At 41.9% G+C, this 20,414-nt stretch overlaps 1 protein-coding gene across 1 annotated transcript in view; it reads right to left on the bottom strand.

The window, feature by feature from the left end:
* Positions 1–7,315, bottom strand: part of EDAR (ectodysplasin A receptor) — a 72,111-nt gene extending 64,796 nt beyond the window's left edge. Inside the window, exon 1 of the mRNA XM_053970828.1 lies at positions 7,249–7,315. The gene's annotated coding sequence lies outside the window, so the exon portion shown is untranslated. The remainder of the gene's footprint in view (positions 1–7,248) is intronic.
* Positions 7,316–20,414: the final 13,099 nt, after the last annotated feature.

The raw sequence follows: 20,414 nt of genomic DNA, 5'->3' as shown, positions 1-20,414 counted from the left end.
TTTTATACATATGCTGAAGAAAACTTGTGATGCTCTGATGCTCTCTGTAGGCATAGTTCAATGTTAAATGGGCGAAGGGCTAGGAAAAAGGTATTTTACCAGCAAAGTAACTTACTACAGCACTTAAGTACTTTACAAGTGAAGCATCAATGAACAAGTGAGCTTCACAGCTCTCTGAAATTTCTGTCAGTAATTGACTGGCACCACATCAACAGACTCATTTTCTAGTAAAAAAAGTCAGGGAGCATTTAACCACATCCTTCTACCAACAAGGTAAGACTATGCTCACTGCCATAGATCTGCCTCTACAGGTACTGGGAGTAGAGGCAAAGAGAGTAAATATGAGAAATTGCTCTGTCATTTTGAGTGCATTTGTCTGCTGCTGTACATAGAAGGTCTGATATCTTAGAGGTCTGCAGCACAAGAAGCTGTTCTGTATTACACTTCAGATTTGGCAAGCACCCATTTCTGCAGGAAAAAAGGCATTTAACTGTAATCTCACCCAATGAAGACATTAGACCTAAACTTTCCAGCTGCTCAGATCCCTACTATTAATTGTAGGGTTTGGATCTGATACTCATTTGCTACAAGACAGGTTTCACTCTTGGTTGGAAAGAGAAGTTGGTGGAGTTCTAGGGTTTTTTAACCTGTGGTGCCTTTCCCTGCTGTGGAGGCTGCAATTTAAAAGTGGAGGTAGAGGTGACATTGTGGGCAGGAGTGAGTGGAAAATATGTACACTCATCAAGCTGCAAGCAGATGTCTCATCTACATGTGGACGTGCCTCTCCCATGTGCTGTCCTCCCAAGGGCACCACTCACTGCCTCCTCAAGGTTGCTCCTGGTGTTTCCCCATGCATAGATGCTTGCAGCAGAGATACCCATTTGTTTGTTTAGTCTGACTTCCACCAAAGCTAAATTAGAAACAGCCTTATGCAAGCCCTGGGAGACCTGCACTATACTGGGCACACTCCTGTAGTTCAGCCCAGCTGTGGTTCCTTGTTCATTGTGAAGATATCCAGGTCTGGGAGAGCAGGGGTACAAGGCATCTGTAAGGCTGACATGCTAGACCTGCTGCTTTTTCTGAGAGACCCTGCATGGTGCCTGATTTTGATCACTGACTGATCAATTGGGCCAGGAAAGCATTCACAGACAAGCACCCTTTATTTCTTTTTTGCAGTGTAACCTGTGTACATGGGGATCTTGGAAGAAATTCAGAAATTGAGTCAGGTTGGATATCTGCTGACATGACTGGAGAGTCTCCTATTGGCTTTATTGGGAAGTATATTGAGTCCCTTTATATTAATTTTATCAGGTTGGGTTTTTTTTTGTTTGTTTTTTTGTTTTTTTTTTTTTAATTTATTACCAATTATATAATTTGGTCACCAGCTGAATTATTTGCACCTTTCACATCTAGTTAAATACCACAAAAGTGCTAGTACTGGATTTTTCTCACAACTGGTTAGAAACCATGATAAAAAACATAACCCTACCACATCAGAGATGTTCTTCATATACCATACAATATTTGCATCTAGGTTTCCTTGCTGCTAGCCAGTGCCATCTGTTATCTGTTTTGGTCTGCTTATAAGAACTAGCAATTTTTGAAAATTGAGAGCAAAACAAGAACAATGGCTTTTTCCTTTGTATTTTACGTCCTAAATAAACCAACTGGATTTACACATGCACAGAAAATATACCCCTCCAACTGGCAGTATATTATTACATGCTTTTTCTGTATGGAAAATTTAAAGCGACAAGACTCATCACAGGGAAGAATTTGAATTTAATGAAATAAATCTGTGCCCCACAATGCCTGGATACTCAGTTTTACTTTTGTCTCTCTTGGAGGGTGTTGACACTCAGACTTGGTGATGGAATACATGGTGACAGCTGAGATAGTTATTGCCCTCAGCTGTGCGCTCTGTCCCTCTCTTGGAAATTATTACCCTCCTGCAGCTGGCAAAACTGGATGCTTTGTGAAACCAGCTTCAGACTGCCAGACTTCACGCCAGCCTCGGCTTACGTGAATCTGCCAGCCCATAAACTCCCATGGCTTGGAGGTGAGCCCACAAGCCATTGAGCCATGCCTGCTGTGCAGGTGGTAAACACTCAGACAGAAAGGGGGTGAAGGTGCTGCTGCTTTGCTTGCCCCCTGTCACGTACCACTGTGGGTGGCAGCCCACAGATCATTCTTTCCTATGTTTGTAAATACAAATGTGTCTAACTCAGGGGACACACTGTCACAACTACCCACTGAGAGAAGAAATGGCAAAATCCTGAGTGACAAAAAGAGAACATGTCCCCAGCCTTTCCGGTTTTATTGCGGACTTCAATAGGAACACAAATGCTACTTTAGAATGGTAATTTCAAGTTTTGCTTCATTATAAGAGGTAAATTGAAGTCCCTCATGTTTGAGGATGTTGTCTGTTTCATAGCTCCTAACTAGACCAGGCTATAAGCCAGCACCAGGTATTTTAAAGACTCTGCCTATTTTAGCCTTTGATATCATCTGTTCCTCATATATTTGCAGTCCCAGTGTTTCTCTTCCAAGAAGTGTGATATTGATGTACAGGGTCTTTTAGTCTTCTTTTCAGTGACAGAAGCCAAGTTCTAGAAAGCCTCAATTTATCAGCTATTACTGTACAGATCTTTTTCCCTCCCTGATCCTTCTCCCAAGAAGTATAGAGTTCCAAAAGAAAAATGGAGCATGTCCTAGGAATGCATCCTTCTAGCCTGGATAATTACAAATATCTAATCCTGAACTAATAAAATGGTTCTTGCTTCAAATGAAATGCAATATTCTGACACTCAATCTGCAAGTAATTGTATGCCGCTTAACTGGCACTTCAGTAGTTTTTGTTTGTGATATATCCAAAGGAAGAGATGGATGCACTGTCAGAATTAAAGCTCTCTCATTATTTGTCCATATGTTTCTGCTTTGGTCCCCAGTCTGTTATGTTTCTGTAGAGTGGATAGAGCCCAGTCTTCATCTGCATATGGAGGTAGGGAAAAGGGTGAATGTTTCCTGGGTTCCTTCTTACCAAAGAGCTGGTTTGGGCTTGGATGCAACTAAGTTTTGCAGCACCACATCCTTCCTGGCTGCAAAGCCCAAAGAACCAGAGGCCCATTAACATGATCTTCAGGGGATGTGCATCCATCAGTGCTTACACAGCAGAGACAGAGACAGCAAGAAACTCTTAAGTCATGGATCTTTCTATGCCAGGCTCCAGTAGGGAGCAAGTATCTCACTGAAGATTGGTTGGGAATAGCTGGATGCTGAAGGGTAGCAACTAGACTGTTCTTAGACTTGAAGATCAAAAGGGTCTCAGGTCCATCAACATTCAGGATGCTGCAAGTATAATCAAACTGATTTTTCTGAACTCTTTTGCTTTTTCTTCCCAATTCACCCATAGCCATTGACTGTATCAAAGTAACATTCTCAAAACACAGTATACCATGCACATTTTATTATTGGAGCAGGACTCTGGGTAGTCAGGTCATTGAGACCCTCCTAGCTTCCTGTGCACAGCAAGTGAAGCAAAGATCAGCAGAGATACCACCAACTGTTGGAGAGGCTCCTTGTGGGACAGGGAATGGGACAACATCAGCCTCCTCAAAAAGCCTTTCTGCTATAAAACTAACACAGCTCTGGGAGTCACTTATGCTATATAAACTCTTACCAGCCATCTCCTCCCAAAAAGCAAACAGGAAGAATTTAAGGCACCAAAAAAAAAAAAAAAAATCTCAGCTCTGCAGAACAGAGTCTGAAAAAGAATGCCAGAAATTCTATGAAATCCACCAGGGACTTAGCTATTGATTTTGCACTGCAGATGGTCAGACATTATGGCAATGTGGCAATGTAAAACCTGTTGCTAGATTCATGATGGGTGATTCACTTCAAGCATTGTGGCTTAACTTCACAGAATGACACTTCTGACATTTCAAAACTAGCACTTGCTTGCGTCAGATCAGGAGGATGTGGCCCTGAGTCCATCTCCACAGAGATTTGAAAATCCACTGGCAAAGCTTTAACATCTTCATAAGACAATAGCAGATAATGTTTTAAAAGTAGTTTCTGTTTATCTTTTATTTTTTTCTTTCTAATGGACTCCTTCTGAATATGAAAATAACGTCCTCTCTACTTTTGTTCTGATTTCCCCAGTGGAAAGAAACTGAAAAAACTGATCTACGTCAAGTCAGAAGAAATGTGTGCAAAGTTAATATAATTCAGGAAACAGTGTTTGATCACTGAATGTTGCCAAAGAGCCAGCAAGAGCTGGGCACACCACCCTTGTGGGAGTTTTGCCATTGACTGCATCGGCTCAGAATCTCATCCATTTGTAATAGAATTGGATGAGTGATAAATCAAACAAAGGAACAGCAAGTTACTTGGCCTCCAAATAATATTTGTATGTTCTAGTCTTCGCTGTATGAAGGTTCATAGTTTTCTGGGACAAGTATAGTCGAACACGTGGTCCATAAAGTGACCATTGGCAGAGGTCAGTTACACTTTGCCAAGGTGGACAGTCTTACACATCACAATTCTGTCCTTGTTCAGTAATAAACTAATTCTTTACAGGGACTTACCTTCTTGGAATATACATGGCAAGAAAGTGTCTCTGTTTTTGCAAATACCTCCCTGACCTATTGACACACCAGCCAGAACTTTTCTACATGTTAGGAAAGAAGGGTTTTCTGCAACAAAAGCTGCTGCTTCAGGACCTGTTGAATAAAAAGGTGTACCTATTACCTTCTATTGCATCATAAAATGTATACTGAGTCTTGAGGGCCAGGAGGGCACCAGAAGGCAGTAAAGGCCTGGTTTCAGAATAATCAGGAGAAATTAGATACATTTTACAGGAGTGAATGGAACGGCTGGTCTACACTCAGCTTCACACCAATGACTCATGTAGGGTGGGGCCATGCTGGCACCTCTCTGGTTATTCTGCTAGTAGTAGTTCACATTGCAAGTTATCTACCTTTTAGCTGAAAAGAGAAATAGCATAGATATGATCTGAGACCCAGTTCCATCCTAGCATGGTTAAAGGAAACAACTCTTGTTGATGATATTAGAGGGGAATTCCTTAATTGATGACAACATGAGAAAAACTTTATCTTAATATTAATCTAATCTTCAAAAGCTTATGCTGCTATTTCTTGAAAACTGAGACTTGGATCATTTATCTAGCACAGCTATATGGATTCAGTTAGAAACTTTAGACTCTGTTATAATATTTCAGTCCTCCAAGAAATGCCACCTTAACACATAAAGTTGAAATGTTCCACATGAAGTAATTTTCAGAGGAGTTCTTAACAAGACTATGGTATAATTGCATTCAGTTCAGCATTTTCGGTGAGATGATTTCCATGGCACACAATTCAATATGATGCCTTGAAAATTACCATCTTGCCATTCTATGTGAAAAATTAAACCCACATTTTTTTCACCTAGCTGCAATAGAGAAAAATCAGTCTATTTATGCCAGTGGTTTTCTGCAAAAGCTATCTATGTACTCAAAAAAAAAAAAAAAAAAACCAACCTGCTGGCTTTTTCTGGGCACATCCTCATCTGAGCTCTTTCTTGTGGTCAGACTACAGTATTGCAAACAGAACACAGCTAGGCCGTGCCCTACCAACCAAAAGAAGTGGGCTAAGCTCTAGTAACAGTTTCATGATTGTCAATGATTTCCAGTGAAAATGGGTTCACAGAGGTTACCTGAAGGTGGAATTGTTCCCACTGAGTGATGTGGAGCCAACTTCCTGCTGCTGAATATATTTCCTTTATTTGACAGTTCTTGTCTTTTTTAATTTATCAATTAATTTCTTAATAGTATTGGTCTTCAATAGAGGATACCCAAACTTTCTTTCTTTTCACTTTGTACAACTTAGGCATTTCTGAGAGAGAAGAACAAAGAACTGAGTAATCCTGATAATAGTCATTGGGTTTGACCCTCTTTGCAGTCACATTAATTTCCTTTTAAAATTTGCGATCTTCTATGATTTTTCCCAAAGAGCTGCCAGAGATTTCCGCCACTTGCCTAAAACATTTCAAGACCTAGCATTCGAAACTGCAGCACACAACATCAACTCCCACCTCTGCTGTAGAGGAGGGGCAGCATGGCCATTGGTCTTGTCTACTCGAATGAACTGCAGCCAAAAGTGTGAAAGATTTCCTTGTAGTTTGAGGCATGTAGAGAGGTTTGCGGTGGTACCCCAGGGAGGTGGTGCTCACTAAGCTCCTTGGCATTGTTGTGCTATTGATGAGGATCTCACCCCATGGGGGACAGAGCCTAAGTGCCATCCATTGCCCTTTCATATAATATCTAAATCTTCACTGCTTGTAAAAATGAAAACACCTTTTCTCTTTGGCATACCAGTGTCTAGCTGCACTTTTTCTAATACACAGTATCAGTGCTATAGCTGTAGCAGCGGCAGCTAAAACCACCCAGCCTCAGTACAAATTGCAATCTTTCATAGTTGTGCAAGGTTCACAGAGGCCACTTCACCATTGGAGCAGGTTCTGCAGTCCCAGCTGAACTCTCTGCTCCCCCAGGCATAGCTGGGCATTTCAAAGCTACTCTGGTACCACGTATGGCTACAGAGTCCTGTGCTTGGAGCAGGTATGCAACACCACTCTGCCCAAGTACTTTTCAGTGTGGGCAGTAGCCTGCTTTCTTCTCTGGACCTCAGTCTCACAGTACCCTTTCACAGAGAGATTGTGGAAGCAGGGAAAATAAAAATCAGAATGCTATGAACATGTATTCACATGTGTATTAAAAAATAAATGCAAATTAGTTTGCAGTGTTAACACAAAACCCGAAAGAGCAGTTCCACTATCTTTTGAAGAAATTTATACTTCTATTGAAATAAAAAACCCACTGGATCCTCTAGAGTTTAGAAACCAGTCAGAACATCAATACTTCCAATAATTAAAAAAGTCTACCACACATTCTGTGCAAAGAAACGAGCTTCTAACCAAAGGTACTACCAGGAACTGCAGCTACTTTCTAGCATTCACAGAATAAAAGCAGTTCTTTAGTCCTGTGCTAGCAGCAGAGAAACTCACTGGATGGTAGACCTCTTTCAAACGAAGCCTAAACCCAACACAATTTCCAGCCACAGTCCTCAATGACAGCCCCGTGACAGAGTGGATCCCGTCCCAGAGGCACGCTGGCTCTGGGGAGAGGCAGCCGACGAACTCGACGGGAGCCTACCTTGCACAGACGGATTCACAGAAACGGGAGCCTACCTTGCACAGACGGGCTCACGGCCTCCGAAGCCCGGAGAAGGGCTGCTCCGGCGGGCACAGAGAGCGGGATGCCCGCAGCTGCTCCGGCAGGCACAGGGCGCAGTGTCCCGCTAGCTTGGGCTCTCACAGGTGCCAGCGCGCGTCTCCTCCGCTCGCAGAGTTTGTCATGAATGTCCCCAGCTGGGTCCCAGTGAGCCCGAACACCTCGGGGCCGGCAGCCCACGGCCCCGCGGTCCGCTCGCAACTTCTCCTTCCCTCGCTCTCCGCTGGGAAGTTCGGCAGAGCCGCGGGCGCCGGAGCGGGATCCGCTCTCTGCGAAAACTCGCCTGCCCCACCTAGAGGAGCCCCGCGGGATGAGGAGGAGTCCCGCGCCCATGCCCGCTACCGCCGAGCTCGGATTTGGCTGGTGAACAGAAGGTTTTATCTGGTTTGGCTGAGAGAAGGGGAGCCAGAGCCTGGGGTGCAGGGGAATGCTTCTGGGGAGCGCCTGAGAGCAGAAGGGAGGGGAAAGTTTGATGACTGAACTGGTTCAATTTAGTGAATGTTGCGATGGCAAAATCAAACTGTCCTGCAGAAAAACCTGATTTTCAGTTAATTTGGGGTGGCTCCTCTGAAGCCCGCCTCAGTTTCCTATTTTTCAATGGCAGTTCTGGAGACTCCCTGGACTTCCACAGGACTCTTACCAGGAAGGGATAGCATGGGAGACATCAGGAATCACTGGCTCCCCAGGAGCACACACAGCTCCCTGCTGCTTCTAGAAAATTCTAAAGAATAACCTAGACGTTTTACAAATTGAAAATGTCATGGTACCTTTCTGAACTATTGATTCTTTTCTTCCCGAGCAAAATTGAAATATCCTTATACAGTTGTGTTTTCTAAAGGTTGCAAATTCTGGTTGTCAACTAGCTTCATGCAAGGGAATTACCAGTATTTCTGCAAAGACAGTGTTCCTTAAAATCAGAAAATGTGAAATAACCTACTCAGATAGCATTATTTATCACTGAAGTGAAAATAAATGAAACTAAAAACACACAGCCCACCTGCAAGTGGCTTGAGAGCAGTTAGAGCACTTAATTTAGAGGTCATAAAGGAGAAACATATCAACACTACACCTCCTTTTTTGAGCATCCAATATGTAGTATGAAAAACTGACAGTGCTTGATCAGTGGAAAATATTTTTCAACTGAGACCTTTCAGCCTTGTTGTATACAAGATTCTTAAGTGTGTATTGGTGTGTGTTGTTCTTGTCATTGGCAGCTGACCTTACAGTCAACATCCCATTGGGCAAAGGCATGCATTGAAAGCAGGGATGCTTTGGTTCTTATCTAACATCTACCAAACTCGATAGTATGAATCAACATTAAAATATAATCGGTAATTTTTAATTTTATTAAGAAACATATTTAATACAATGGTTCCAGTAGTCAAAAGCTGACCCTGGACTACACAGCGAGTTGCTTCCTTACCTGCAGAGAAGAAAAGATTACAGCTGGTATCACTACAACAGACAAAACATGGCTAAGCCTGTCTGACCTTCCACAGGGATCGCTTCTCTTAGCAGCAGGTGAATTGTTCCTGAATCTAGTTCTTTTCTGAACATAAGAGAGACAAGGATGAAGGTGGTAGTATCAGGGCAGATTCACTGGAAATTATGGAATAAACCAGGAAAGTGGCCCACAGGATGTATCCATTCCTGAGAAGAGGCAAAGGCAGCAGGACCATGAAAGACAGAAGATAGTGTGGAGCAGAGGGCAGAGGGAGAACAATAGCTGTATGTCTCCATTGCCTGTGGAAGCAAGGCTTATACAATGTTTGTGTTCCCTCCGAATAGCATTTGAATCTACTGGCCAACAAAGATACATTCTCAGAAGCCTCTAACAATAAGCAGCTGGCTAAAGACAGTCATCCCAAATCTATTGCCTGGATTTAGAGAAAGCACACTGTGAACACACCTTATGAGAAAGCAACAAATCCATGCAGAGAGAGACCTCACACGTTCTCCAGCCACCCAAAAAGCATACATCTTCTTAGACCACACAAGTCAGTCAACCCACAGAACACAAATCTGTAGGAAATCAGGATTCATTAGTTCCAGTACTTCTGGAGGAAGATGTTTTTCTGAGGATGGTTTGTCATCGTGGGTCTGAGAGGCACTGGAGAATTTTATGTTTTATATCTTTGGGCCAAATTAGGTTAATTTTCATTCTTCTGTTTCTCCCAGTCTTCAAGGCAGCTAGGCTTTGCCAAGGGAAAAATCACAATGCAATAGGGATACCCAAGGTCCTGCCTCTGAGCAAACTCCTTATGGTTTGGTTTTGAAGTCCACATCCTATCAGGGCTGACATCTGGACCAGAGAAGTTGCTCTGCAAAGACACTGTGTGAAAAAGAGAAACTCGTATTTTGCTGACCCAGCCACAGCGGAAAAGTAAATACAAAAGAAGAAGAGAAGAAGAGCTACCTTTGTCAAAGAGCCACCAAACTCACAGTGTGTTTTTTAAGCTGCCACATTGATTCCTGGCATCAGATAACAGGCTGAAAGGATTAACTACCCCTTTCAGCCCCTATGACAACTATATGTCACCCACCCTCTCTGACATGAGAAATTCCTGCACTGAGCACCCAGCTGAAATGAGGGGACATGCAGGCATCAGTGACAAAATATGTACAGCCACAAGAAAGGAAAGGAGGAATGAGCCGTGATGAACGTAGAAATTCTGGACTTGTGAGGCTTCTTACTGTTTACCTTTTCTATCAGAATGGAGGTCTATATGGCACATGAATATCTGTTGTCACATAATCATCCTTCCACCCTACCTTCGGTCCCACCAGAGGCAGCCCAAGGGTGAAGCATGTCACTGCAATATTTTTTAAGTTTGTCCAAAGGGCCTGTGTCTTCCCTCAAGTCATGGGAGAGGTAGAATAACATGAGAAGTGCCTGTATTACATGCCTAAAACAGACAGTGGGTTTGCCTGGTATGTGTTCTTGCTGCTGCGAAGTAAAGCTGATGGAGCTCTCCCTTTTACATCTTCTGTCTCCCTTTTCTGCAGGGGCTGGTATCCTCCTGCCCCACTGCAGCACAAGACACTGGTATCCAGAGGTGGTACATGAGGAGAAGGAGAGAGCATCATAGCCCTTGGAGATACTTTCTCCTTTTGTGGTGGAAAATTATCTAGTTTATAATGAAAGTTGAGCTGTTTGTCATTGTCTCTCAGAAGAAGTGACATCCATTTTATTGCAACACTAAGAGCTGAGAAAGATACTGTAAGAAGGAAAATGAAATAATTGAGCAGAACTCTTAGGAATGAAAAGCCAACACTTCTGGAGATGTGCTTAATAAAGGGCCCCTTTCCGAGAGCTTACATTTATTTCCCAATATAAAAAATTACAAAATAACCAGCATACACCTGCAAAGGGCCCCCATTAGCATCCCACCTACTTCAAAAGATGGACTCATTGATGTTAGACTGATGACTACACATGAGCATATTCATCCAGGGCTTCTAACCCCATTCCTTTCCTTCATAACCCACCCAGTTGCCTCAGTCAGATGTATTGCAGCACCTACCACTGCCCTTAGCTTTTCTCCCTCAACACTTTCTACATCCATAGGGTTGCCCTTCATTGGTTCTATCTGTCCAAGACACATAGCACTGCTTTCAGATGCCACACTTTTTATTAGGCCAGAGAAAACACACATGGGTGATGGTTTATGTAGAGACGAGTCCGATAAAGGTTTCTTGCACCAAGAAAAGTTTGGTTTATTTCAAATGGTACCTTTCAGAGATTCTTCAGGTTTAACTGACTCACTTCTCCAGCTGACTTATTACAAGCCCCCAGCCTTACAGATATCTGGGAACTGAAACTGCTTACCAAGTCACAAAACCCTACATAGCATTTGGAGAACTTCTTCCAAATCTTCAGGTCGACTGTTTCAGGCTAGCCCACTTAAATATATTTCTGATTTTCAGAATTATGTCTTTCACAAGAACCTAGTTCCTAGTTCAAAAGAATCTAGTTCTGAAAATTGCAAAGCAATTAGGTTAGCTCAAACACCCACAGTAACCATGCTCTTGAGTTTGCAATAAATATTTCAAATAATTAGCAATGTATTTTTGTGCCATCTAGAATGCATGCAATTAACAAATATATTAATCATGTCTCCTTTCCTAAAAGGAAGAACTTATGACAACTACTGCAGAAGTAGTTAAAACAAAACCAAATGAAAATACCATTTCCCTTGCTGCTGAGAAAGAACACCTTACTTGTTATAAGGTATTTTCTTCCCAGTCTTTCAAAAACTCAGGCAGGTTTTGGAGAGCACAGGAGGATGGATCCAAGCACAAACTTTTCTCAAATACCTGAAAAGCCAAGGGAAGAGAGGAAGCTAGGAAAGAGTTAAACTGAAGGACAAAGAACAAATGGAATACAGGACGCTTGAGATACACTGTGGTATCAGAAGTATTCTTAAGAGGCCTCTTCAGGCATCACAAATGTCTCCCAGAGTTTTACTATTGATTTAATAAAAACCCTGGATTCTAAGACAGTCAGTAGCTCAAACTCTTGATCTAGACATGATACAACATTTTAAACCAGTGATCAGTGGATATTTACTGTGTTACACTATATTTGAATCTACATTTGTACTTTCATTCTCTGCAGCATTTTTGTTCACATGTATTGCTTTGTATTGTAATTTTTCACTTTTGCATATATGCTTACCTTCTCTCTTCATTGACATTTCTGTACTTCCTGTTGTAAAATTACTTTCTTTACAAATGTCTTTCCATATAGTTTCACTTATTTTTATTTCTTGAGGTATATTCTAGAGATAAGACATTCATCAAACTGCTGTTTTCTTTTTATTACCCTATCGGTATATCTAAAACTAGCTCACATTTTGTGAGGTTTTATTATTTGGGGAAGAGAGAGAACTATGGGTATTAAGAACCATTAATCTCCGATGCTTCTAGATTTGCCATTTTTATTCCAAACTTTTTTCAGTTCTAGGAGAGATTTCTTCCATCTTCAGTGTTCTTGCCTATCTTATTTAATTTCAGATTTTCCCTGCTGAAGTGATCCTGCACAGAAGATGCCAATGTCAGAAAGTTTCTTTAAAATGCTAAACTTTAGGGGAGCCCTTAACATATGTGTATATTCAATGTAAATTATGCATACTTACACACATGTTAATGTTCTATTCCAAGCTAACCTTGTATTTTCTCTATTGTTCGAAAACAGTCCAATTTTATTTGTGTCTCTCTGATATCAAATTGTCAGAGGCAGCAACAGTACTGTTGCCTGCAATACTGCTAATATTTACCATTGGCTTCCATTAGGAGACTTCATCATAACACAGATTTTGACTTAGGGATGTAAATTTTGGAGAAAGTAAAACTTATAGTTTGCTTTTTGCTACTATACACACTGATCTGAGAGAGTTATGCATCTCTGAATTCGCAATTTGCATTTTTACAATTATCCAAACTTTCTTCTTACAGTGGATGTGCTCCAACATTGTGGAAATTGAACCAACTTTTCCCCTGAAATTATTTCTTGTTTGTGTTATTGGCATTGTAGTGCTGATCTGCAAGGAAGAGAAATCTCCTATCCTTGTAATGACTCATCCCTGTGCACAGGAAAAATGCAAGAGCTGGGAAGAAACAGAATGTGAGAGGAGGGAGGACCCAAAAGAAGAAAAGGAAGAGAGGAAAACATAGGCCAATGGTTAGGTTTGAGGGAACAAAGAAGAGAATGGGACAATGACAGGCTAGAAGGATGGAAACATTAGCATAAAAGAAGAAGAAAGTTATGAAAATTAGCAAGAAGAACAAGATAAGGGAAGACTTATGGAGGAAGAGAGGGAGAACACTGGGAATAACCAAAGGTAAGTATAATTTTAAAGGCTGTTTTTTATTTTTTCAGTGTTTTGTTGCTTTTTTGAGCATTTTTCTTTTGACATCTGAAACTAAAATTTGCAAGCTTCTTGCATCCATATGTATATCCATGGCTGGACAGCCACATACCCACATGTATGACTGCAAAGGGAAGAGGGGGACTCAGTAGGAGACCAGAACTAACATGGCAAAGCCAGAATCCACAGTATGCTCACACTGGCTCGCCTCAACAATTTCAGTCCCCAGACACTAGACATGCACCCACCCCAGTCAATGTACATTAGAATAGTCCTTCTTTTCTTCCTTATGCAAAGTGCAAGCAGGAACATTATTAATGGCACAATAGCAAACCCTGCTAAACATACTTTAACTTTCTTATGGAAGTTGCCAAGTACTATGGATGTCTCTTGTAAAACACTCAGTATTCCTCAGAGCTTTACGAGCAATATTGATTGTATCAATCAATACAACTTCTCTCTAAAACAGGTGGTGTTAACTTGATGTAAGAGAAAAGGGAGGAAAACAGGAAGACGTAGGAGTAATGATAACCAAATACGCCCAATAATTTCAGATGTTTGATTTCAAATGCCTCAGGACTGATATTTCAGGCTGTATCACAATATACAGCACTTGATATATTCTGGAAGCTTGAAGTGGCTTCAGTGGCAGTCAGAAATTGAATCACTCTGTCAGGCCTGTATTGTGTATCTCTTGGGGAGCAGAGTAATAGGGCAAGGGAGCCTTGGAGTTTCCAGAGCAGTATTGGCTGCCTGAAGTACTCAAATATTCCTTCTTCTGCTTCATCTCTTTGCCTTTACTTTTGTTTAGATGTTGCAGCAGAGGAAGCAAAGTCTAGTAAAAAGCACAGCATGTAGCCAAACAGAATATGGTATGTCGTGGTTTGATATTGGCCAAATGCCAGGCACCCATAAAAGTAATTTGCTCACTTCTGTTATAGTTGGGCAGAGGAGAGGAAAAAAATTGTGAAGGGGTCATGAGTTGAGATAAGGACTGGGACAAAAACACTCCAAGGGCAAAACAGGTTCAAATTAAAAGACATAAGGTAAATTTATTATTAGCAATCAGAGGAGGAAAATGAGAAGTTAAATAAGCCTTTAAAACACCTTTTTTCACCCAGCCCCTCCTTCCTTCCCACTGATAGCATAGGAAGACAGGGTGTGGGGTTTTTGGTCAGTTCATCACTCAAGATCTTATTCTGTTTAGGGAGAGGAGTCTTTCCTCTGCTGTGCTGTGGGGTCCCTCCCACAGGCAAACAGTCTTCCCAAAACTGTTCTGGCGTGGGTCACTCATCCACAGGGTGCATCCTCTAAGGATAGGCTGCTCTAGTTTGGAAGCAGGGGCTCTCTCTCTCGATTCAGATCTCACCCTGGGTCACAGCTTTTTCTGGCATCCTCCTGCTCTGGCGTGAGTACTTTTCACACAGGCTGCGAGAGGATCTCTGCATCCCCTGTGGACTCATGCATTACAGAGGGACAGTTTGTTTCACCACAGTCTTCATCACAGCCTGCAGAGGAATCTTGGCTCACTTGGAGCACCTCCTCCCCCTCTTTTTTTTTTTTTTGACCTTGATACCACCATGTTGTTTTCCCTCACATGTCCTCACTTCCTCATCTTCTCTGACCAGCGGAAAACCTGCAGCTCACAGATATCATTGCCAACAAGTTCCAGTAATTCAAGGATTCCTGCAGGAGCACACAGCGCTGAGAGGTTGATTTTGTCTAGGTTCAATGTCAGGGAATTGCTTGCCATGTTTCCACTGTTGGCCATGTGGCCCCAACACCACTGTGTCAGTGGTGGCTGTCATGGAGCTTGTGCTATTTAATGCCTCTCCTCACATGGGGTGCCAGGAAGGAGAAGCTGCTGCTGCTGTCCCTGCCCTTCTGCCCATGCTGTGGCTGGCTAGGGGTGGCCAGGCAGGCAAGGCTTGCCATGGGCCACGCCAACACGGCGGTGGCCATGGTGGCGCATCACCACAGGCCGGGATGGCAGCAGCCACCCTTGGAAAAAACTGCCTGTGTGCTGTTTTTATGTTCTTCTTAAATATGTCATCACAGAGTGTTACCAACCTCCCTAACTGGGCCAGAAGTGTGTCCATCTTCAGAGCCATTAGAGATTGGCTCTTGGTCATGGTGGAAGCTTCTAGCAGCTTCGCACAGAAGTTACCCCCTATGCCCCCTTGCCCCCCACCACCAAAATGAACACATGGTAGTTTGGACTTTCAAAGTAATTCGAGTAAGTCCTTAAATTCAGTCTCAGATGCCTTTATGTTTGTATAACCTCTGCCAGTCAGACAAAGCTAGTCTCCAGCCCTGTCATACTCAACTGGTGACTCCCTATGCTTGGTTTGGGCACAAATCACTTTCCATGGATCAGGCTCCATCCCTCAGAAGTTACTTGAAACTTGACCACTGAAAGCTTTGTCACCTGACAAGAGCAGCAGTCACTAGCATATTAAAACATATATTTCACTGTTATAGTCATGGCTATATAAGCAAGGGAATTCTTTAGTCAGCAGTGATTCCTCTTCAAATAGCTACAGGATACTAAAGCTGTTTAGACACCTAAAAAGTGAATTGCAAGAATTATTTGTAGATATTTCAAGCATGTCCTGAGCCTGTAAACACCTTGCTTTTAGATAGAACTAGAGGCTTTCAGCTTGGAGTCTGTTTTCCTCTGTTGTGTGTAAACATTGTATAATACACTGGAGTATTAGAGGAATCACTTAGAAAGGGTAACTAGAGCAGTGTTTTAAGCATTTGTTTTAATGTTGAGCATCATAAGTTTTTTTGATGCAAAATACATGATCATCAATTTAATAGAAGAATATAAACAGGGCATGAATGGTATTGAGTTTATAAACATCTGCCAAAATGAGGTTTTTAAATTAGTGGTGATTTTAGCTTTGGTTCAAACCAAAATCTAATTGACATTTGGACCATAAAATAACCACAGTGATGTCACAATTTGTCACTTAAGTGGTGAAAAAAAATCAAAAAGGCTTAGGTCATGAGTCTGGCCAAGATAAATTTCTATGCCTAGTAGAATAAACCATTCCATTCACTACAAGTCAGTGCTTTCTCCAGAGTGACAAGAGAGTTTAAATTCACATCCCTAAAGGTCAATTACACTTTTATTACTCTTAATATATGTAATTAATCTTTAATCCCGGAAGCTTGTATTAAGAGGAATTATTCAGGGTATTTTCAAGTACATGCCAGTAGCACATTTTTCAAACACAGTGCAATGAATTCCCATTTTGTTTATAACTTCTTCCTTTGCAGATTACTTCCCTTCATGAATGCAGATGGTTTGCATATTTGATTAATATTTTAATATGGTCTTGTATCACCTGAAATATATGACTGTGGTGTATTACTAAACTTCAAAATACATAATAAATTGAAACTGTCAGCTGGTTAAACAGATCAAATCCAGCCTCACAGTAATACTTCCACACAAGTGCAGGTGAGCAGGTAGTCAGAGACATGGATGACACCACCGTCTTTATCATCTACTGTCCACTGATGGGCTGTTCTCCAAATATTCCTGTTTCCATTTTAGAGGTGAACTGTAAGGCCATGCACTTGCTCAGAGGTAGAGTCCCAGTTCTGTTTGTGCTGAAGCAGTTCATAACCTCTCTCAGACCAGCACGCACCTTCTCTACCTTGCCCTTAGTTCCTACAGTGTATCAGCTGAACTGGTTGGGATCCTTTCCCAAAAGAAATTCAAAGCTTTTTTCAAGATAATTTCAAAATTCTAATTCCTGGGAAAATACCCTCAGGATAGAAGGCGTATGTGGGTGTGTGAGAGGCATGTGTGTTTGTTTCCCTTTCCAGCACAGCTAGCAACACAGTAGTCAAAGTACTCCCCTGGTACATTGGGCCTGAATTAAATTTTGGGCTTACACCAAGACCTCTACCAAGAATTTTCACTGCTTGCTGGTTAAAGGCTTTCATCTTCTTCATTTTTTCTTTTAAACTAAAGGGTGAAGACAGAGAAAAATGGATCCAGGTGTTGGCTGCCGCCAAAGATTTTGTTTTAAACGGATGCATTTTCCTGTACGTTCTCTGGCCCAGGGTATTGACTGCTGGCAAGACTCCTCAGTAACATCAGTGAGCATGCACAGAGTGTCTGTGAAGTCAATGAGCCACTGTTGGAGCAGCTCCTGTTCAACAACAGTGGAAAGCATCTCTGTGCAGGAAGCTTGTATGGATGTTTTAAGAGCTTGTGCCTTCAGAGAAAGATATGGGAGCCAAATGAGTTGAATTGACTTTAAAGTTATATTCACATTGGAGATACATTTGCCACAGCAAACTCACACCAGCACTTAGGTGTACCTAACGAAGATCCTCCGACAGCTGAAGAGACTATGCAAAGTGCAGGGAGAGCAGCAGGAATGGAGATAGTGGCCAGGATGTGCTGTGGAGGTGCCTCACCCTACACGCCCACAGCAACAGCACAGCCTGGTCTGTAAAAACACAAACTTGTCTCTAAAATTACAAATAATTGAAAACTTTTTAAACTTTTTTTTTCCCTCCCCCCTGCTAATACCACTTTTGCTTCTATAATGCATCCAGATGATCTTAATTTGTAATTTAGGAGAGACTTAATTACTGTAATTGTTAAGAAAAGTTAATTTAAATGCTTACAGAGTCAGTGACCCAACATGCTCAATGAACTGCTAAGGTTGGGCACAGAAGAATGTAATCTTAGTGTACTGAATTCCTTTCCTTCAGGCAAATACAGGACCAAATGTTCAAAGCTGCTTCTTAAATTACACATGCAACATCTGAGGAGACTTCTGCCTACGTGTAAGAAACATGATTTGCATGCACAAATACAGAATTTAATTTAAACATATCTATATATTATATTCACACTAAGGGAACAAGCAAAAAAAAGCACCCAGGTAAACACTGCAGGCAGTTTTCTCTGCTCTTTCACATGAATAAAAATACTAAGTACTGTACCATAATATTTCTGAGTTAATCCTTTAGAGTACCCTGTGAAATACAAACTTTGGTTTCTGCATCTATCTCTGCAGCTTGTGATCTGCTAGTTTGATGGAGCCTGTGCTTTCCTTCCAGCAGTGCTGTTAGGCTTAGTTATTGACTGGCATATTTTGAGATTCTTGATTCCTAGGAATATTTGGAACATTGCTCCTTCTTTAAATGCAGTTACAAATCACTCCCAGTCTGTGAATTTTCTTAAAATCTTAGGAGCCTTCTTTGGTCTTGGCTTTTTTGGTCTTCCTGTATATTTTTTACCTTCTTCCCTTATGCTAAAGTAGGCATTTCCATCCCCTCCAGGGCAACACACTTCAAATCCTGTTCTCCAGGTGGGTAATAAGAATAAGAGTGTTCCGGCACCAGAAGACCACACTTAGCAATTTCAACAACTTTACCAGTCCTTGGGAAGACTAGAAAAAGAATTATTTGAAATCAAAGTGGGCAAAGGGTAGGCATGCCAAGCAGATTAGGCGAAAAACCTTGTGAGGACACCTTGGAATCCAAGGAGAAAGATAAAAACTGGGACTAGGAGCTGGATAGCAAGACTGGGAACTGAAGTTGTGAAGCAAGACGAAAACTGAACAAGATTGCAGTGGAGGGGACATGGGGGCAAGACATTGGCTGCAGGTACTCGTTGTGGGGTGGGGGTAGGGGACTAGGGAGGTGCAGGGGTTTGGGAAGGGGTGCAGAGGGCTGTGCTGAAGACTGAAATTCAGTAAGTCGTTCAGATAATGACTGCAGACAATGCCAAAAGAGGGAGAACTGAGGTGGCACTGGGAACTGTAATGCTGGCCCAGCATCAGTAGAGTTCACAGCAGAATTGTGTTGTCTCTGTAGGTTTTATCTACATATTACCAGAAGCAAAAATTGTATTACAAGACACATAAAAGCCCCAGAAGTCCTAGTTTATATTATGAGCAGTTTGAACTGCCCTTAATGTCTCTATTTTATCAGAGTTATACTGTAGTACAACAAGCTGAAATGTAAACAGTCTGAATACAAGTAGCAATGATTAATTAGTCATTTTCTCAGAAGTGCCTCATCCAAACAGCACGAGCTGTATTCCCATTAAATGCACAAAGAAATCTACTCTTCATTTAAAAAGCTGCATTTTCCATAAAGCTCCCTGAATTTTCCCCCAGAGGTCTAAATATCCTCCCTTCCCTCACATCACAAATGCAGCAGACACAGCTACTCCAATGAAATTCATGAACCATCAGAGGATTGTCCAAGAAAGTGAATTTGGTGAAAGCAAGACTGATGGGCACCAGCTATTGGGGCTGCATGGGCCTGGGCCAGGCTGTGTAGCTGTGAAGGTGCCCTGACACCCTGGGGCTGTGCAAGGCACTCAAAAGGGGCATGGCAGACCCTACATTCTGGCAGTAAATCAGGTTCTGCATGGTAAGGTTTTGACATACATGTATAGCCACTTGGAACTGTGAAGAGACTTCTCCTGCCTGACAAGTGGTAGATACTTGATGCTTTAAACATGCCTTAAAGAACTTGATATTATCAAACACAAGGTATTTTTCTCAGTTTTCTGTACATGCTGTTCACTGACATCAGCTAGACTCTTAGCTTCACGCAGGCAGAAAGGACAGCTAGCATCACCCATGTTTCTTGATCTCTGGTCACTGATGGGTCGGTCTTTTTTAGCCTTTGCAAATTTCTACATGTTCTTATTATCTCTTAAACACTATTTCCACCACATTTATTCAAGGTGAAATTACCACAAGCAGCAAGTCTTAATTTTTTTCCCTTACCACACTAAAGGTATAGACTGATAAATACACAGCCACATTAAGTCCCTGCTCCACATAGGCTGATGATTAAAACACTCTTGGGACCTTTCCCAGTGACCAAAACACCTGGGTCCTTTAGCAGGCACTGGATCAAACTGTGCAGCTCAATAACCCTGCAAGGAAAAAAAACAAATTACTAAATCCTGATGAGTCTAGAGTAATTTCAGACCTTGCTATGCCCCCTGCCTTCAGCTGCTCTTTCATGGAGGAGCAGACCTCTCACAAGTCTTGTGTCATTCCTGCCAACCCCACTCAGAAGCCCCAGATATTGAGGGCATGTCTGATGGCAGTAAGCCACCTATTGTTAAACAAGATAAACCCACAATCAGTCCCATTCTTTCCTTGTGAACTTGTGGTAAATTTAAAAATAGATACAGTTTGTAGACTTGCAATTCCATGGTGAGTGCTGGAGGCAAAGTCTGGGCCATACATACAATA

This window comes from Vidua macroura, chromosome 2 (assembly GCF_024509145.1).
Source record: "Vidua macroura isolate BioBank_ID:100142 chromosome 2, ASM2450914v1, whole genome shotgun sequence".
Lineage (NCBI taxonomy): Eukaryota > Metazoa > Chordata > Aves > Passeriformes > Viduidae > Vidua > Vidua macroura.
The sequence above is the reverse complement of the archived record's forward strand: the minus strand, read 5'-3'. Positions and strand labels throughout refer to the sequence as shown.